The sequence below is a fragment of the Notechis scutatus genome, chromosome 2 (genome assembly GCF_049901735.1).
Source record: "Notechis scutatus isolate UNSWTSFEM ecotype Mainland chromosome 2, rNotScu1.2, whole genome shotgun sequence".
NCBI classification, from domain to species: Eukaryota; Metazoa; Chordata; class Lepidosauria; order Squamata; family Elapidae; genus Notechis; species Notechis scutatus.
In genome coordinates this window covers 4,244,486-4,257,924 of record NC_142010.1, presented here as the reverse complement: position 1 = coordinate 4,257,924, position 13,439 = coordinate 4,244,486, and the positions used below count along the sequence as shown (strand labels likewise).

The 13,439-nt window shown below is 47.7% G+C and overlaps 1 pseudogene across 1 annotated transcript in view; it reads left to right on the top strand.

Moving 5' to 3' along the window:
- The first annotated feature begins 1,168 nt into the window (after positions 1-1,168).
- Positions 1,169-13,439, top strand: part of LOC113432612 (zinc finger protein RFP-like) — a 27,735-nt pseudogene continuing 15,464 nt past the window's right edge. The window contains exons 1-4 of the transcript XR_015747070.1: positions 1,169-1,597; positions 2,715-2,810; positions 3,366-3,596; positions 5,952-5,974. The product of XR_015747070.1 is annotated as a zinc finger protein RFP-like (transcript). The remainder of the gene's footprint in view (positions 1,598-2,714; positions 2,811-3,365; positions 3,597-5,951; positions 5,975-13,439) is intronic.

The window sequence follows — 13,439 nt, the reverse complement described above, 5'->3', positions numbered from 1 at the left end:
GACTCCGAATGACTCTTTCTATCCCTCTTTTGCCTTCAGGCACCTCGAACTGGAAGATTTCTATTCACCAAATGATCTTATTGCACATTTTGTATATTCCATATTCTACATCTACAAGATAGCCTTCTGCGTCTCCCTTGTACGGACTGACCCAGGCTGCCTCTTCTCCGTGACTTTTGGCCAGTTTTAGAGCTTTTCCTGATCCATTTCCTGATTGGCTGGCTGGGAAGGGGGCAGTCCAGGCAGTTCTTCCTCTGCCGGATATTCGTATTAAAAGTGACCGAAAAGAGTTTAATTTCTCCCCCTTGTTCCCCTTTATCTCTGAGACATCCCATCCGTTGCAGCATTAGATTTGGGCTTTTATCAAGGGCTTCTTACTGTCTCTCTCATTCCAAGTTTGCTCTCTCTGGTCCCATAACATCTTTCCTTCTTCCTAGTTATTTAAAAGCATTTTCCCCTTTAATAAGCTGGTTGGATCAATAATAATTGATCGGGAATCCGTCCCATGGATGTTTCTTTCTCCCCCGGATTTTTCAAACTTTTCCTTTAACGGGGAGGGGAGGGGAACGGTGGCCCTTTTATAATTTGCAGAGTTCAACTTCCAATATTTCTGAACCACCTGGCTCATGAAATCTGGGAGTTGAAGAAAATCAATCAATTAATCAATCCATCAGACTAGAGCTGGAAGGGGCCTTGGAGGTCTTCTAGTCTAGCCCCCTGCTCAAACAGGAGACCCCACTTGAAATCCACAAGTCATATAAAGGGGCCACTCTTCCCCACCTCTCCTTTTGCAGAATGTTTGGATCAATAATTGATGGGGTGGGGCATCTCTCCATGTTTTTAAAAAGATTTTTTCCCCTCTTTAACAGGATGCTGGGATCAATTGTAATAGATCGGGATTCCTCTGAAGGATTTGCTTCTCTCCAGTTTTTTAAACAATTTTCCCTTTAACGAGCTGGCTGGGCCAATAATAATGGATCGGGGTCCGTCCCGCGAATTTTTCCTCCTCTCCAATTTGTTCTTTTTAAAACACTGCAGTTCTTCTTTAAGAAGCCAGCGAAGACGACCGCAAGAGCAACAACCATTCACTTCGGTTTCCACCCTGGGCGGAGTCCAAAGGGCGTCACCTGATTTGGAGGAAAAGAAGCGAAACTAAACTTTCTCTTTCCTTTTGGAGGCGGCGATGGCGGCCGGAGTCTCCTTGCAGGGTTTGCTGGAAGAAGCCACCTGCTCCATTTGCCTGGACCTTTTCCAGGACCCCGTGCTCATCCCTGAGTGCGGCCACAACTTCTGCCGGGGCTGCCTGAGCCGCAGTTGGGGGACGTCGGAATCGGAGGCTTCCTGTCCCGAGTGCAGACAGACCTTCGCGCCCCGCAGCGTCCTCCCCAACCGGCAGCTGGCGCGGGTGGCTTAAGTGGCCAGGGGATGCAGCCGCCATCCGGGCGAGGAAGGAGGGAGCTTCTGCCCGAAGCACGGGGAGCCCCTCAAGCTCTTTTGTAAGGACCACGAGACCCTCATCTGCTTGGTCTGCGACCGATCCAAAGAGCACAAGGGCCACTCGGTGATCCCTGCGGAGGAGGCTGTCCAGGAATACCAGGTAGGAATCAGCCAGGAGGAATCGTTGCGGGGAGGCATCCAGATCCTTGGCTTTCCTGTCAATCCTTAGATCACTTTACTTGCTTCCTCTGTTTTCGGCAAACTGGGTTTAGCCTTGAGCAGATCCCAATCAGAACCAGACAGGAGGTTCAAAGTACTTTAATTGAACTACTTCAGCTAAACGATCTCAGCAGCTAAAAAAAGCCGAGACCCCTAACCATTTACAAATACAAATTTTACACATTTAAGATTGGTTCCCTGACATGAGTTTCTTTTCTCCTCCTCCTTCATAAATTGCATATTTTATACTAATAAGCTTTCTTATCAAAAAGGGTGTGTGTTTTATTATTATAGTAAGTTACCAAAGTGTATGTCTACTAGCATCCTTCTAACTGGAGTCCTTCTAACTACCTTGTTATTTTCTTGTTGCTAGGCAGCAGTGTCCCCCCCATTCGTTCCTGGTCTTCTTATACTCATCTGCAGCTTTCTGCCTGGGCCATTCCTTTAACAAACTTCCCTGATTCCAGCCTGAGACCTTCCCCTCCTGCTTTATATCCTCTCATACTCCTATTTGTTGAAGACAGATTTACCATATTCCTTGACTTAGAACCATTCAATTTCTGACTGTTCAAAGTTGCAACACCATTGAAAAAAGTGACTTACACTGTTTTCACACTTATGACCATTGTAGCCTCTCTGTGGTCACTCATCAAAATTGGGGTGATTGGCAAATGGCAAGTATTAATGATGGTTGCAGTGTCCCTGTCTTGCTTAGCAAAGGAAATTGCCCGTAGGGAGAAATAGGCTCCCTTTTGCCAGCTCCCTTTCCACATTTGCTCTAGAGCCAAATTGTCATGGAGTCCTTCAAAATCTTGAGTGCAGACCCTGAAAAACACTCCTGCTGGATCAGCCCAAACTTTCATTTCTCAGTGATGCTTCTGGGATGACTGCAAACAGGAGACTCAGGCAGCTCCATTTAACGTCATTGCAGGAAGTCCTTGTTCTTAGAACCATTCGTTTAGTGATGATTCGAAGTTACAACGGCAATGGAAAAAGTGTCATAAGATTTTTCACCCTTGTGATCATTGCGGAACTCAAAAGTTGTATTTTCTCTTCAGATCAAGGTGGAGGATTGTCTGAAGGCTCAGAAGGAGCAGAAAGAAAAAATAGATACTTACAAAAGAGACACAGAGCAAAGAGTGCAGGAGATGCTTGTAAGTATTGATCCAATGCTGAGGAGCTTCTGAGCTAATAGGAAGGAGAACCCCTTCCGCCATCTTGGATAATAGGCAGCCTGTTTGCAAGTACAAGTTCTGAGTTAAAGGAAATTGAAGCTAAAAACAGTAATAGGACACAGGACTTGTTCTTAACCTGGGGACTGAGATGTCACCATTGCCTGAATGAGTCACAGTTGGGTTAAATGCAGCTATCCCATGAGCCCTCTTTTCTACAACGGGTTTGGTTGGCATAATAAATGCAAACTGTATTTCATCTTATTGAAAAAAATGTGAACTCAAACATTTTTCTGTCTCCTTTTTTGGAATCCCTGATTTCCAAGAAAATTTTCATGAGAGATCATTTAAACCGAAATCTTTTTTTTTTTAAGAAACCTTCCCCTCTGCCCTTTTTTATATCAAAAGGGTTATTTTTCTCCTTAGGAAATTCTTCCACCTCAATTCTGGAAGGGAATCCGTTTAATTATTATAGCAGTTAAAATAAAAATAATTAAGTAAAATAATTAAAATAAAAGTATGCCTTTCTTGTTCCAGGATCTCATTGAAAAAGTCAAAAAAAAAATAGTGGCTGAATTCAGAGAACTACAACTCTGGTTGGAAGGACAGGAGAAGCTTCTGCTGGCTAGAATGGAAGAGACGGAGAAGGCTGTTATGGTCAGAAAGGAGAAGGGTTTGGCCAAGCACATGGAGGAAGTGCGCTCTCTTGACCATCTCATCCAGGAGATAGAAGAGAAGCTTCAGCAGCCAGCCAGCCAACTCTTACAGGTCAGGACAGGAAGTGGAGATCATAGAATCCTTGGGCTGGAAGGGACCTTGGAGGTCTGCTAGTCCAATCCTCTGCCCAAGGCAGGAGTCCTTATTCCATCCTGAAAAAATGGTTGTCCAAACTGTAATTGAAAGCCTCCAGTGATGTATAACCCAGAACTCAGGGAGGCTTGCTTGTTATTCCCTCAGGTGCTATGGAGAGTAAATCCATGCCCTTTTCCCTAGGAGAGCCCTTCAAGTATTGGAAGGTGGCTGTCGTGTCTCCCCTAAGCCTTCCCTTGGTTAGGCTAAGCATACCAAATTCATTGAACGGTTTGGCCTCCAGAGCCCTTATCATCTTTATTGCTCCACTCTGCATACTTTAGCTCCTCCACAGAATACTCTTTTTGACTCTTTCCTTTTTTTCCATAAATTTAATCAAAAATATAATGGTGAAAAGTACAAATGAAAATAAAGAAATAAGTGAAATGGAGAAGGATAAGAATGAAGTGTAGGATAGAAGTGTAGGATAAAGGGAAAGGAAACAACTTTTTTTCTGCACAGTAAAATGCAAAATAAAATTACAGCCTCAACTTTTTATTTTTGCATATCTAGTCATTATTAGCCATGTCTATAAAAACAAATTAGCCTAAGAAGCAAAATCAAGCATCGAGAGTTCATTTTTTCCTATCTCGAGCACAAAGTTTAGAAGCAGCTTCCAAGTACAAATAATGGGTCATATCTAATTAAAGCAGTCTTTTTTTTTTCATTTTTTCTAGCGCCATCACTTTTTCCATTCTTTCTTCTCTTGTGGAGATTGAGATATCTTTCCTTGTCTGCATTCTAGCTGCACTTGACAAGGTTCAAAATCTTTTTTTAACTCCTCATTTAGTAATCTTTTGGACTCTTTCTATGGAAAGGAACAGTCACTAAATGAACTACAGTATTTCATCAAGGACTAAATGGCTTAAATTAGGGATACATAATGTAATACAGAAAAAGCAGGCCATGCGAAAAGCAAGAATTCAAAGTGCTGGTCACTGACTCTGTATATTCTTCACAATTTGAGGTTCCTGCCCCCTATTAGGGGATGGGGTGGTGGGCTTTCTTTGTAGGGTCTCCCCATCCCCTTAATCTCCAGCCAAGGAGAACCCCAACACTGATGACCTTCTCCGAAATATTATAACCACTTGGATTTTCCAAAGTGCCTTGGTATTCAGCTTTGTTCGGGTATTCTCCCACGTCATTATAGTTGTGCAAAATCACTGGCTTGATCCACAAAAACACACTGAGACATAATGGAGACCTAGAAGATGAACAGACCTATGGAACAGCTGTCCTGCCCTACATAAGAGGTACTACAGACAAAATCAGTAAGATACTACACAGGCATCACATCAAGACTGCCTTCCAAACAGACAGAAAAATAGCAGCCATCCTTAGAAACCCCAAAGATAAAATTGACCTGGAAAACCAAGGCATATATGAAGTCCCCTGTGCATTATGCCCAGCCACATACATTGGACAGACCAATAGAAGAATAAGTACCCGCCTGGATGAACACAAAAATGCAGTAAAAAAGCTGGAACACACATCCTCACTAGTCCAACACATGGAAGGCACAGGTCATAGCATCAACTTCAATGGCACCAAAACCCTAGCCACTATAGAAAACCCCAGCCACAGAATTATCAGAGAAGCTATAGAGATTGAAGAAAGACCTGAAAGCATGAATAGAAGAGATGATTCCACCAGACTGTCAATTATTTGGAAGCCTGCACTCACAAACAAAAAAATCTCCACACCACTAGCCAGGCAAGCACCTGGGCACAAACAGATCCCCCCTGATACCTCCAGCTCAAACACACCCCAACCAGGCACCCAGATGAAACCTAGCTTTCTAACAAATGATAGCCATCCATTTACCCGGAGCCAAGCTGCACTAAAAGCCTCCAATACAAGAACACAATGTTGCCAGCCAATCAAGACACAAAAAAGCCACAAAACAGACAGAAGATATTAGAAACACCAATCAAGCAGAACACAGCAAACCCCAAGACCAATAAACACAGACCAAGACTCCCAACCAATGAGGATGAAGAAAAAACCATTCTGGCACAGCAGTAGGCTAGCCCCAAATTTAAAACAACTGTAGAAGTCTGACTCAAAGACGAACACAATACAGAAGCCTGATGATGGCAGATGAGATTCTGCCGAAATGTTGCTACAACTTTAAAAGCACAACTATAATGACTTGGGAAAATACAATGGGAGTTTTTTAATTAAAAAAATGGAAGTACTTTATATGTCTGTTAGTGTCTGCAGTTTTCAGCCTAGCAGAGGCTCCTTTCAATGCTTCGTCTCTTTGTTTTTTAGGACATTGGAAGCATCTTGAAGAAGTAAGTGAATCCACCCTTTTCTTTACAGTCTCAGAGATTTGCAGATCCTCCAGCAGTTTTCCTATTTTAGAAAGTTCTGGTTGTATTTAGCAGTATTTTAATGTAAAGAGAATGTACTGTACTTCAGGGCTTTTTAGACATTTCCTCAGATAACTTCAACACAATATAATTAGAAATGTTTGATATGATCCAGTATTATGGTTGGTTTCACAGTCAGCCAGATGTTTAGATTGAATTTGGCATTTTTATCCACCTACTGAGTCCTTCCCAAGAAGAGACAGATGTTTGATGGTTTTAAAGGTATCATTGTAGGTTGTAAGGTGTTCCAATTAATGCAACTATCATAAATACATGCCGGTTGGCAAGCACCCGAATTGGGATTGCAGGGACACTGTGATAGATGTTAACTGCAATTTCATTGCATTACCTTTAAGTTTAAGTTTATTGTCATTGAACCTCGTACAATGAAATTAAATGCCATCTTCAGTGTACATCATACATAAGAAAACTATAAATAATAATAATAAAACAAATAGAAATAGAACAACTATGGCAAAGGCAAGCCAGGGTAGTCCCAAAAGAACTGGAGCACCACTTGAACACCATTGGCATTGACAAATTTGCCATCAGTCAATTGCAGAAGGCAGCTTTACTTTGAACAGCTTTTGATCCTGCGGCGATATCTGTAGCACCATCAAACATCCAGATTTGCCCAGGTCATTGGTAAGGACTCGATAGGTAGGTAAAAATGCCAAACCCAGTCCGAACATCTGGCTGACTATGCAATAATAATAACACAAAAAAAATAGACATCCTTCACATTCTACACAATTGAATTGAAAACCCTTGAGGCTGCATTAGTATTGCGTTATAGAATTCACCATAGTTACTGCTTTGGGATAGAAGCTGATTTTCAGCCTATTTGTCCTTGTTTTTATTATCCTGTACTGTCTGCCAGATGGCAATAGTTCAAAAAAAAAAAAAGGTTGCCCAGGATGAGATGAATCTTTGAGAATATTTTGAACTTTCTTAAGGCTGTGGGAGCTATAAAGCTCTTCCAAAGAGGGGAGAGGTCAACCAATGATGCTCTGGGCAATGATGTTAATTCTCTGGAGCACTGTCCTATCTGCCACTGTGTAATTAGCAAACCATACACAGGTGCAGTAAGTTAAGATACTCTTTATAGTACAGCGGTAGAAGGTCACCAGGAATTTTTCATTCAGTTATTGTTTCCTGAGAAGTCTCGGGTAGAATGGGCGTTGGTTCTTACCTGACACGCCATTTCTCTGGAGCCGTGAGGATCATCCAGAGAGTGGGAGGTGCTTCAGTCTACGTCGTTGATGGCTGAGCTCAATCACTGAGGAACGCTCCGCCCTCCATCACATGGCTCTCTTGCGTTCCCCAGTTTGCATGAAGGCGAAGGTGAAGAGAAGGACGTTGCTCTGCTCTTCCTATGCTAAAGAGGTCATTGGCGAAACAAGGCCCCACCAGACGGTAATTAAAGGGTGGGGCTGGATGATCCTCACGGCTCCAGAGAAATGGCGTGTCAGGTAAGAACCAATGCCCATTCTCCTGAGAGCCGTTCGGATCATCCAGAGAGTGGGACATACCAAAGCTTGGCTGTCCCACGGGAGGAACCCCGTCTGGTCCTGCAATCTCCGAGGTTCCCTGAAGACTCGCTGGAGGACTCGCCTACCAAGCGAAGCCTCCGCCGAGGCAAAGGTGTCAATCTTATAGTGTCTAATGAAAGGAGAGGGGATGCCCAAGTGGCTGCCCGACAAATATCAGAAATTGGAGCCTGAGGTGGCTGCACTTCTGGTGGAGTGTGCTGTGATCCCCTGGGTACCGGCAGTGCCTGGGACAAATAAGCCTTGAAATGGTAGCCCTAATCCAGCGGCCGATGGTTGACGGGGACACTTTGTGGCCTAAGGATTTGGGCTGGAAGGAAAGGAAGAGAGATTCTGACCTCCGGAAGGGTTGGGTACGCTTAATGTAAATGCGTAGGGCCCGTCTTACGTCCAGTGAGTGCCAAAGCTTCTCCCTTTCCCGAGGGATTGGGACAGAAGTTCGGGAGTATGAGTTCTTGAGCCCTGTGAAGGTCGAGTTAACCTTGGGCAGGAAGGTAGGGTCCGGTCGGAGAACCACCCTATCGGCATGGAATATGCAAAGGTCCTTCCTTACCGACAAGGCTGCTAACTCCGATATGCGTCGGGTCGAAGTAATAGCTACCAGGAATACCACTTTGAATGTGAGGAATTGGAGAGAGGCTTCCCTGAGAGGCTCAAAGGGTTGCTTAGTCAGAGACACCAGGACCTTGTTAAGGTCCCAGGTAGGGTATCGGTGTATGGTTGGGGACACAGGTTGGTGGCCCCCTGAGGAATGCCCGAATACGGGGTGGTGGGAAAGGGAACCCAGGTTATCACAGTCAATGACTGTGGATAGAGCTGCGACCTGACGCCTCAGGGTGTTGGGGAAAGCCCTTTCCTCAGGCCCTCTTGGAGGAACTCCAAGACCTGAGCTACGGAAGGTGACAGCGGGTTGATCTGGAGACCATGACACCACTTGCAGAATCCCTTCCAAGTGGCGTTGTATATGCGGGTTGTTGAAGGTCGCCTGGCGGCTAAAATGGTCTCAATAACTTGGTCAGAAAACCGTTCTTTCCTTAAGCGCTCCCGCTCAACCTCCAACGGCTAACTGGAGCCACTGAGGGTCTGGGTGTTGGAGGGGCCCCTGGGAGAGGATATCCTGGTCGGGGATTCTCCAGGGAGGGGCCACCGATAAGTTGCGGAGGTCCGCAAACCAGGGGCGCCTGGGCCAGAAGGGTGCTACTAGAATCAGCTCTGCCCTCTCGGAGATGAGCTTCTGGAGAACTCTGGGAACCAGGGCTAGAGGCGGGAAGGCATAGAGGAGCCCTGTGGGCCAGGGGCAACGGAGGGCGTCGTGATTCTCAGCCCCGTGGGAGGGGTACCTGGAGAAAAACCTGGGGAGTTGCGTGTTGAGTGGGGAGGCGAAGAGGTCTACTAACAGGAGACCGAACATTCTGGACGCCTCCTGAATAGTGACGGATGGATGCGCCATTCGGACTGGTCCACCGTGGTCCTGCTTAGCCAATCCGCTTGGGTGTTTGAGTCCCCTGAGATGTGTTCGGCTCTGAGGGAGAGGAGATTGCGCTCTGCCCAACGGCAGAGGCGTTCGGCCTCCTCATCAAGCGGATGGACTGTGTGCCCCCTGACGGTTGACGTGAGCCTTGGCGGTGACGTTGTCCGTGAGTATGAGGACATGCCGCCCGCGTACTTGGGGAGGAAACTGCGCAGGGCCATGAAGATGGCGTGGAGCTCCAGCCAGTTTATACTGCACCCCGTTCTACCTGAGACCATGTGCCCTGAGTTGAGAGCGAGAGGATGTGAGCGCCCCATCCGGACAGGCTGGCATCTGTGGTGAGGAGGTGGAGCGGTGGGGCTCCTTGATGAAGTGACCCTTGTTGATGGTGGGGCTTGTCCACCAGAGGAGAGATGTAAGGACTCTTGGAGGTACCTTGACTGTGGCCCTTGAGTTGCTTCTGCCGGTCCGCTGGAGCGGGAGCAGGAACCATTGTAGGGGTCTAGCGTGTAAACGGGCCCATGGAACAATGGAGATACAAGAAACCATTTTACCCAGTAATTTGGATAATTCTAAAATTGTAACCTTCCTGGATCGTCTGATATGCCTAACGGCTTCCTGGATACTAAGGAATCTCTCGGGGGAGAGGAACACCTTACCCTGCACTGAGTCAATGACAGCCCCCAAGTGGGAGATCCTTGTAGATGGGGATAGTTGGCTCTTTTGCCAATTAACTAGGAAACCATGGTCTTGGAGGGCCGAGATAGTAACCCTGATGTCCCTCTCTGCTTGGGGTCTGGAGGAGAGAGGATGAGGATGTCATCCAGGTAGCAATGGAGGCGGACCGGGAGATTCCTGAGATGAGCCGCCAGGGCCGCGAGGATCTTAGTGAAGGTCCTCGGGGCAGAGGCCAGCCCAAAGGGAAGGGCGACATATTGGAAGTGGCGGTGGTTGTAGCAGAACCTGAGGAATTTGAAATGGGAGGGTCGGATTGGAATGTGGAGGTAGGCCTCGGAGAGGTCTATGGAGGAGAGCCAGTCCCCCTGGCAGATGCTGAGGAGGATGGACTGCAGGGTGTGCATCTTGAACCTGCGATAGACCAGATAACGGTTAAGGCGTTTAAGGTCCAAGATGGCCCTCCATCCTCCGGAGGATTTAGGAACTACAAAAAGGTGGGAGTAGAACCCCTGCCCCCGCTGGGAGGGTGGGACGGGTTGAATGGCCTGTATTTGAGAAGATGATGGATTGCTGAATCCATTAGGTTTGCGTTGATGGGGTCCCTTGAGGGGGACGCCAGAAAGAAGTCAGGGCGCTTTTGAATTCGAGCGAGAGGCCGAGTCTGATGGTATCACGGACCCAGGTATCAGAGGTGGAAGAGTCCCATCGGTCGGCAAAGTGCTTGAGGCGTCCGCCGATGGGAGGGAGGGCGGAACTATCTACACCGGAAGGGCCTCCCTCCTGAACCCCTGAAAGGGCGCCTCAGCCGCTGCCCTCCTGTTCCTATCGGCCGGATCGGTTCAATCCTGGGGCTGGAAGCGGTCGGGAGGAGGGGGTCTCGAGTACCTTGGCGGGAAGGGAGACTGGTAGAAAGGGCGGGAGGAGCCTCTCCGAAATGGCTGGGGGGCTCTAGACTCTGACCTCCGAAACAGAGGAGGGAGAAATTTCTCTTGCTCCGGGTTTCAGATAGCAAGGGGTCCAGAGCCGAGCCAAATAGTTTCTCCCCTTTTATGGGGGCAGTAGCCAGCTTAACTTTGTTTTTTAACGTCCGCCTGCCAGTGTTTAAGCCATAGCAGGCGGCGAGCAGTGACATGGGACGTTATTGCCGGGCAGAGAACTTGACCGCATGGAAGGTGGCATCAGCGGAAAATTCCGCCGCGGCCGTCAGTTTTGCTATGTCCTGGTGAGCCCTTGTGTTGGAGGGGGAACATGTTGCTTCAGTTGCCGAAGCCACCGGATCGAAGATCTGGTGAAGAAAGAAGCCATGATGGCTGATCTAATGGCCCAGGAGTCCACTTGGTGAGCTCTCGTGAAGGCGAGCTCGGACCTCTTGTCCTCGGGTTTCAGAGCCTCTAGGGGTCACTGGGGAGGACGAGGAGGCCAACCCAACAATGGGCTCATCCACCTCGGGGGTGTTGAGTAAGTCACAGAAACTCGACTCGAGGTTAAAGAACCTCCTGTCCAGGCTGGATGGGGCGGAGGGCCCTAGTAAATTCAGTTGATTTGAGACCAGGTCATGAATTAGGGGTGGAGCCGGGATTACCTCCGCCTCCACCACGGGTTGACTAAAGATGGCGTCCTCCTGACCTTCTGCCGGGAGGGGAGAGCTGAGGAGGTTTGCACCGACAGGCCAGAGATGGTCCTGGCTTTGAATAACAGGGATTTGAACATGGGGCTTGAACAGGCCCGCAACAGTGGGTTGGTCCGGGGTGATACCCTCATCCTCGGACATGTCCCCTCCATAGGATCTACCTCCGATAGGGGCTCCTCTTGTTGCATAGACCCCCATTCCATTTCCTCTTCCCCCCAAATTGGTCTAGATACTCTATATCCTCCTCCGGGTCCCTTTCTGGGAGAGGGCTGCCCCTTGAGAAGGTACCTGACCACGGGTAGGGTCCGATCTGGGCGAGGACCTCACTGATGGTGGGTCGTGTTCGGGCTCCAGTGAGGGGAGTAGACCTGGACATATGTTGAAGGCCCTCTGCTATCCCCTGGCGAATGGCCCGTTCCATCAATGCCTGTATGTGCGCAGGGATCTCGGATGAGGGCCTCCTCCTGGCGAAGCCCAGCGGCCGTGGGCGTGAATGTAGCTTCAGGAGGCCATCTGGTTGATGGGCCGGGAACCTGGTGTCCCTGGGATGGGGCTGCGCCTGGAGACGGAAAAACAATCTGGAGGAGGGGGGGTCTGGAGGTAGAAGTAGCAGAGGGTGCTGGAAGTACCGGTTGTGCCTCTCTGGACTGCCTGTCAAATTCCCTCTCGAGAGCCCTGTGACGTCGTGAGGGCGTCTCTCTGAGAAGCCTTAGAAGTCTCTTTAGGTGTTTCCTTAGGAATTTCCTTAGGAGTTTCCTTAGCCTGTTTGCGCAGGTGGTAGGATTTGGATTTGGCCTTCAAAGAAGGGCCTTTGGTGGGAATGTCATCTGCCATTGTACAAGAAAGGACAGTAATACAGTTAAAGGCGGTTGGCTCGCCAAGGGTTCGACCTACAACAAAGGTCGGGTGTCCTTTCAGCTGGCCCACACCCCCTTTTGGAATTTAGATGTATAAATTCTGCAATATAGATGTTGAAATAATTCTTAATACTTATCTGCACAAGCAGGATAACAATCCAATGAGACTTGGAATGCTAAGGTACAATATCAATAAGAAAAAATTACAGGAATAAACTCACCCAGGTCTATCTATATGTGAGTGTAAATATAAAACTATATATGAGGAAATATCTAGGCCTGCATACAGGCAGATATTCCAATGTCTATTAAAACTATTGTTAATATTCTTGTTCTAATATTATTATGATTATTATTATTATATTATTATTATTATTAATATTATTATTATAATAATTATTATTATTGTAATTATTAATATTATTATTATTACTCTATTAATGAAAGATTGCCAATTATCCGAATTAAACGCCTGAGGCTGGAAAGAGGCCTCTGGCAGCTGGAGCTCCCAGGCAACAACCGGGAGGGATAGGCTGCAATCACTTGCCCTGAGCCTGCTGCGGGAAGCCAAAAATTACTAAGTTGTACTAACTACCAAAGGCCCTACAGGCTGAGAGGCCTGTGCTAGGGCCGGTTACTTCGCAGCGCTATGAGGCCTCAGTCAAGATGGCGCCCGCCACGTGGAGCGCCCAGAGGCGATCGTCACGTTTCTAAAGACCGGGCTGCTCAGGGCAACGAAGTTTTTACTTCTCCGGCCTTAAAAGGGCCGAGGAAGTCAAGCAGTAAGTTTTGCCCCTTCTTAGGGCGGCGGCGTTTGTGGGGGAATACCAGCAGCGCTTATCAGCGCGATCAGTAAAGCGCTGCAAGCGCGGCGAGAGAAACGGCAGGCAAGAGATCAAATTGGGGGGTTGGCGCCGAGCGCCGAAGTCGCCGTTCTACAACCCCCTGGGGAGCGAAAGCAACGCTCCCCTTAAATCCCCAGTCCTCGCCAGAAGGCTAAGGAAAATAACTTGTTTTCTCTATAAATATTTCCAAACCTGAGAGCAAGTCTTGGATCGGCCTAAGGGTGAGAAATGCACAGCCTAAGCAGCGACGGCTGAGCGCAAACTGGGGAACGCAAAGAGAGCCACGTGATGGAGGGCGGGCGTTCCTCAGTGATTGAGCTCAGCCATCAGCGCGTAGACTGAAGCACCTCCCACTC